We start from the raw sequence: 7,083 nt of genomic DNA on the forward strand, positions 1-7,083 counted from the left end.
AAAACTTGGGCTACAAAATACCAGACAATAACAACTTTTGACTCTTGCACCTCCCTGATTTTAATTATCCATCCCTGGGAGCCAAAATGTCAGCTGCCTAGGTCATAACACCAGCCTGAAATCTTTCTATCTCTCTACTTCTGTCTCGTCCTTTAAAATACTCCTTAAAATGTTTTTTATATACAGTTCTGATCATTTCTGCAGTATCTCCTTGGACAGCTCATTGACAAACTCAGTCTGATTACTCCCCTTTGAAGGATTTTGGGATAATTTATAATGTTCGTAAAATTTAACACCGTGATGTATAATGAGAATAAAATACCAGACCATAAACATGATTTTATGATCATGTGTATTTTACAGTGAAAAGCTTCCACTGTTGCCATGATCCAGTGTCATTTTGAACAGTTTAAGAATATTAAAAACATAAAAAAAGGCTTATACAGGTAGAGAGTCCGTAACCCTTCCATAACTGCTTCTCTGCTGCCAGCACCAGACCCAACCAATGCCAAAGTCACCGCTACTCAAGCTCCATCTTTGACTGTCACCTCTGCCAATGTAGCAGCTGATGTTGGGTCCCATGCTTACCCCTCTGCCAGCTGTCCCCTCACCATCATTCGCTAGGGTTCAACTCTGGACTCACCTGCTGCCTCCACATCCAAGGCCCCAAGGCCTTCCTACTGCCTTCATTGTCGATACTGTCGCCACGGATACCGCCATGACCGAGCTCTCCCCAGGAGGTAAGTAGAAGCAAAAACTAAAAGGAAAAAAAAGACAAGAAGGGAAAAAACAGGTAAGTGAGCTGAGTGGGTGAGCCCGGGGCTCAGGAGCCTGGTCACTGCCTTCGCAGCCACCATCTTGAATATGGAGCAGCAGAAGTAGGCCATTCAGCCTATCAAGGAGGAGAAAGTGAGGACTACAGATGCTGGAGATCAGAGTCGAGCGTGCGCCTAGGGCTTATGCCCTAAACATCGATCCTCCCACTTCTTGGATGCTGCCTGATCTGTTGTGCTTTTCTAGCACCACACTCACATTCAGCCCATCAAGTCTGTTTCATTATTCAGTTATAACAGAGTTATGTTCATTTAGTTGATTTGATTTGATTTATTATTGTCACATGTACCGAGATACTGTGAAAAGTATTGTTCTGCATGCTAACCAGACAAATGGTATCTTAAATAAGTACGTCATGGTAATAGAACAGAATGTAGACACTGTTGCAGCCACAGAGAAAGATCAACTCTAATTATGAGAGGTCCTTTCATAAGTCTGATAACAGCGGGGAAGAAGCTGCTCTTAAATCTGTTAGCATGTGTTTTCAATCTTTTGATTCTTCTGCCCAATGCAAGAGAGTATAACTAGAGTGGGGAAGGGTTTATTATGTTGGTTGCTATCCAAGACAGTGAGACGTAAAGACAGAGTAAATGAATAGGAGGTTAGTTTGCGTGATGGACTGGCTGCGTTCACAACTCTTGTAATTTCTTGCACTCTTGGGCAGAGCATTCCAAGTTATGAAGAGAGACTGGAATAGATGGTGTTGTTTTCCTTGGAGCATGGGGGACTGAATGAGGGACATGATTGTGATGTATAAAAGTATGATAGGGTAGGCAGGGAGGAAGTGTTTCCTTCGGTAGAACCATCAATGACTGGTGGCATAAATTTAAGGTAAGTGGCAGGAAATTTAGAGAGGATGTGAGGTTGTATTCCTCACCCAGGGGGTGATGGGAATCTGGAATTCATAGCCTGGGAGGCTGGTAGATGCACTTTGTCACCAGCTTCTTCAGGGTGATTAGGGATGGGCAATAAATGCTGCTCCAGCTAGCAACATCGACATCCCAGCAGTGAATTGTCAAAGACACATTGAGGGAATGGAGGAAGTGCTATTATGAGAATTAATAACAGAGTTTGACCAGTAGTTACGGCATACGGCAGAACCTTGACAAGCCAGCGTGCCTCCTTTTCTGATATAATGGTGGTGGGAGAACCTGTTGATAAAGGAGGTTGTCAGTAACAAATGTTGTTTGACTGTAAGTCCTCCACAATCCTCACTAGAACCCCCGTGATGCTGCAACCTAACCCAGCCGAGAATCTGTCAAAAATTCAAAACACCATCAAGTCTTGCCTAAAGACTTCAGACATTCAAATTAAATAGGATTGAGAAAGGAACTAATAAGTTTGGATGCTCAAACACTAAAGTTACCAATCTTTAAGCATGCATTATAATCTAGACTGGATTATCCCATTGCAGAGTGATCACACCCAAAGGCCGATTGGCCATTGGTGACCCAATGGAGCAGCTCTATAACAAAACCAAAATAATGCAGGCGTTGGAAACCTGAGAGAAAAAAAACAGTAAATGATAGCAAAGAGTGGGCCTGATTAGACATTAAAAAGGAAATTTACACATGGAGGTAGAGGTGTTAAATTAATACTTACAAAACAGGAGGACGCTGCCCAGACCATAGTGTTAAAGAAGAAAACTCTGTCATTAAAAGAGTACAAAATTAAGAAGGATAAATTCTTGGATAAGTTATTAGCATTTCCAGTTGACAAAGCGCTGAGGCCAGATGAGATGCATCCAAGGACTTTGAAGGGAGTGAGGATGGAAATTACTCTGGCCATAATCTTTCAGTTTTCCCTGCAATAGGGGGAGGTGCCAGAAGATTAGAGAATTGTAAACATCACAGCTTTGTTCAGGAAAGGTTAGAAGGATTAACCCAGCGTTTCCAGAGGGTTAGCTTAACCTCAATAGTGGAGAAAGTTTTGGGAACATTTATTCGAGATAGAATTATTTACCACATGAGAAAGATGGGATGCTTAATAAAAGTCAGTACAGGAGAAAACATGTTTAACAAACTTGCTGAATTTTTTGAGAGGTAACATTAACGTTAATCATCAACTCTACCTGGAAGACCATCAGCTTGGTGAAAGACGCTTTTTGGTCTGCCTGAAACTTGTTGGGTGTTTCAGTGCAAAGAGGTGACCTTGGCCTAGTGTTGCAGACTGGCACATACCAAGCTCCAGGACTAAGTGTGAAGGATGCACTAAAGCTTGGGATGGCTGGCACCAAGGTGCAGTGGGGAAAGACCACCATCGGAGGTTTTTCTGCTGAAGCACAATGGGAATCTGTTCAGTTATCACACCCTCTTGGAGCCTCAAATATATGTAAATATTGTTCTGCTTAAGTAAGAAATAACTTGGTGTTTTATTTTTGAAACTGCAGCCAAATTCCAACGCTTGTTTGTTCTTCATGTGAAAAGACTGTACAGAACTGCTTCTGTAACTGTGTACATAATTTTTTTTATGAATGAAGTATATTTTTGTAATACAAAAAAGGAAGCAACAATGCCAGTAACGTTGATGTTTGGTGTACATGGATTGATACAATGCCACACAGCAGACTTCAGAAAAAGTATAAAATGCATAGTAGCAATGTGGATACAAAATTGGCTGAGTGATAAATAACAGAGAGCAATGGTCAATGGATATTTTTCATGCTGGAGAAGGTTTGTAGTGGAGTTCTTCAAAGATTGGTATTGGGACGCTTGCTTTCCCTGATATATATATTAATGATCTGGATCTTGGTGTGCAGGGGATAACTTCAAAGTATGCAGATGACACTAAACTTGGAAAAATAGCAAACTGTGAGGATTATGGAATTCTGAAAGGACATTGACAAGTTAGTGAAATTGACAAATAGGTGGCAGATGAGGTTAATTCAAAAAAGTGTTCGGTGATGCTGTTTGGTTGAAAGAACTTTGAAAGATAACAGAAAATAGGAGGTACAATTCTAAGGGTTTGCAGGAGTGGAGGGTTCTGGGTATAAATAGAACATAGAACGTAGAACATAGAACATTACAGCACAGTACAGGCCCTTCGGCCCTCGACGTTGCACTGAACTGTGAAACCAATCTGAAGCCCATCTAACCTACACTATTCCATTTTTGTCCATATGTTTATCCAATGACCATTTTAATGCCCTTAAAGTTGGTGAGTCTACTAATGTTGCAGGCAGTGCATGCTCCTACTAATCTTTGAGTAAAGGACCTATCTCTGACATCTGTCCTCTCTCTATCACCCCTCAATTTAAAGCTATGTCCCCTCGTGCTAGCCAGCACCATCCAACGAAAAAGGCTCTCACTGTCCACCCTATCTAACCCTCTGATTATCTTACACGTCTCGATTAAGTCACCTCTCAACCTTCTTCTCTCCAATACAAACAGCCTCAAGTCCCTCAGCGTTTCCTCATAAGACATCCCTCCATACCAGGTTACATCCTAGTAAACCTCCTCTGAACCCTTTCCAAAGCTTCCACATCCTTCCTACAATGTAGTGACCAGAACTGTACGCAATACTCCAGGTGCGGCTGCACCTGAGTCTTGTGCAGTTGCAGCATGACTCATGGTTCCGAAATATTAATCCGTCTAATAAAAACCTATCAGCACAACTTATCCTTCGCAAAACTGTATTGACTATCCCTAACCAACTTGTTCCTTTCTAGATGATTATAAATCATACCTCTTATAACCTTATCCTCAACCAAAGTAAGGCTCACAGGTCTTGATCAAGGGGACAACATTTGCTATCCTTCAGTCTTCTGGCACTATTCCTGTAGACAATGATGACATAAAGATCAAAACCAAAGGCTCTGCAATCTCCTCCCTGGCTTCCCAGAGATTCCTAGGATAAATACCATCTGGCCCGGGGGGAAATAACTATTTTTACACTTTCCAGAATTGTTAACACCTCCTCCTTGTGAACCTCAATCCCATCTCGTCTAGTAGCCTCTATCTCAGTTTTCTCCTCAACAATATTGTCTTTTTCTAGTGTGAATACTGACAAAAATTTCATTTAGCACTTCCCCTATCTCCTCTGACTCCACGCACAACTTCCCGCTACTATCCTTTATTGACCCTAAAATTACTTTAATCATTCTTTTATTCCTGATATACTTATAGGAAGCCTTAGAGTTTCCTTGATCCTATCCACCAGCAACTTCTCATGTCCCCTCCTGGCTCTTCTTAACTCTTTCTTTAGGTCTTTCTTGGCTAACCTGTAACTCTCAAGCATCCTAACTGAGCCTTCATGTCTCTTTCTAACATAAACCTTCTTCTTCCTCTTGACAAGAGATTCAACTTCCTTAGTAAACCATGACTCCCACACCCGACAACTTCCCCCCTGCCTGACAGGTACATACTTATCAAGGACACCCAGTAGGGGCGGCACGGTGGCACAGTGGTTAGCACTGCTGCCTCACAGCGCCAGAGACCCGGGTTCAATTCCCACCTCAGGCTGTGGTGGAGTTTGCACATTCTCCCTGTGTCTGCGTGGGTTTCCTCCGGGTGCTCCGGTTTCCTCCCACAGTCCAAAGATGTGCAGGCCAGGTGAAATGGCCATGCTAAATTGCCCGTAGTGTTAGGTAAGGGGTAAATGTAGGGGTATGGGTGGGTTGCGCTTCGGCGGGTCGGTGTGGACTTGTTGGGCCGAACGGCCTGTTTCCATACTGTAAGTAATCTAATCTAATCTAGCTGTTCCTTGCATAAGCTCTACATTTCAATTCTGCCCATCCCCTGCAGTTTCCTTCCCCATCTTATGCATCCTAAATCTTGCTTAATCGCATAGTTCACATATTATTGCAGATGGCTGGTCAAGTCAAGAGAGCAGTTACAAAACCATAGAGCCTTTGGCTTTAGTAACAGGGGCATAGAGTACAAAAGCAAGAAGGTTATGTTAAACTTGCACAGATCACTTAGATGGCGCATTATGTACAGTTGTGGATGCCATATTTTAGGAAAGATGTGAAAGCATTGGCGACAGTACAGAAGCAGTTGACAAGAATGGTTTCAGAAATTAGAAACTTCAGTTACAAGGATAGATTAGAATGAGAATCCCTATAGTATGGAACAGAGGCTTCGGTCCAACAAGTCCACACCAATCCTCCAAAGAGGGTTCTCTGCAGTAATAATTCTTTGCTTCTATGATTCCTAATAAACTCTACTCAGTCCTCCTGGTGACAGAATCATTCCCACACCCTATATTTAGCCCTGACTGATGCACCTAACACTATGGGTGACTTAGCATTGCCAATTCACCTGACCAGCACAGGATTGTAGGAGGAAACTGGAGCACCTGGAGGAAACCCATGCAGACATGGGGAAAATGTGCAAACTCCATACAGATAGTCGTCCAAGGTGGGAATCAAACCTGGGTCCCTGGCGCTGTGTGGCAGCAGTGCTTATCACTGAGCCACCTTGTTCTCCTTGGAAAGAAGGCTAAACGGAGATTTGATTGGCGTTTTCAAAATCTCTAGCAAGAGGGGCACAGATAGTTAGAAGCTGTGCCCAATTGTAAAAGATAAAAGAACAAGAGGCAACATATTTAAAAGGATGTACAGAAGTAGCAAAGGTGATGCCAGGAAAAAAAGAACTTCTTTCAAATAATAAGTTAGGGTCTTGAACACTCTGTCTGGAAATGTGGTGGAGGCAGGTTCAATGGGGCATTGGATGATGAACTGGACAGAAATGGTGTGAAGGAAAATGGGGAAAAGGCACTAGATAATAGAACCTAGGCAGACACAATGTGCTTAAAAATGTGTTGCTGGAAAAGCGCAGCAGGTCAGGCAGCATCAAAGGAACAGGAGAATCGACGTTTCGGGCATAAGCCCTTCTTCAGGAATTCTCCTGCTCCTTGGATGCTGCCTGACCTGCTGCGCTTTTCCAGCAACACATTTTTAAGCTCTGATCTCCAGCATCTGCAGTCCTCACTTTCTCCTAGACTCAATGGGCGGAAAGGCCTCCTTCTCTGCAGTTACAATTCTTTGCTTCTATGATTCCTAACAAACTCTACTCAGTCCTCCTGGTGACAGGGGGCTCTGCTCAGTCCTCCCACTGACAAGGGGGCGCTGTTTGGTCCTCCCTTTTGGGGGAATGGAGGGAATGGAATGTTTGGTCCTCCCGCGGAGAGAGGGCGCTGTTTAATCTTCCCAGTGACAAGGGGCTCTGTGCGTCCTCCCGCTGACAGGGGGCGCTGCTCAGACCTCCCGGTAACAGGGGGCGCTGCTCGGTCCTCCCGCTGATAGAGGGC

Source organism: Chiloscyllium punctatum, chromosome 5 (genome assembly GCF_047496795.1).
Source record: "Chiloscyllium punctatum isolate Juve2018m chromosome 5, sChiPun1.3, whole genome shotgun sequence".
Taxonomy (NCBI): domain Eukaryota; kingdom Metazoa; phylum Chordata; class Chondrichthyes; order Orectolobiformes; family Hemiscylliidae; genus Chiloscyllium; species Chiloscyllium punctatum.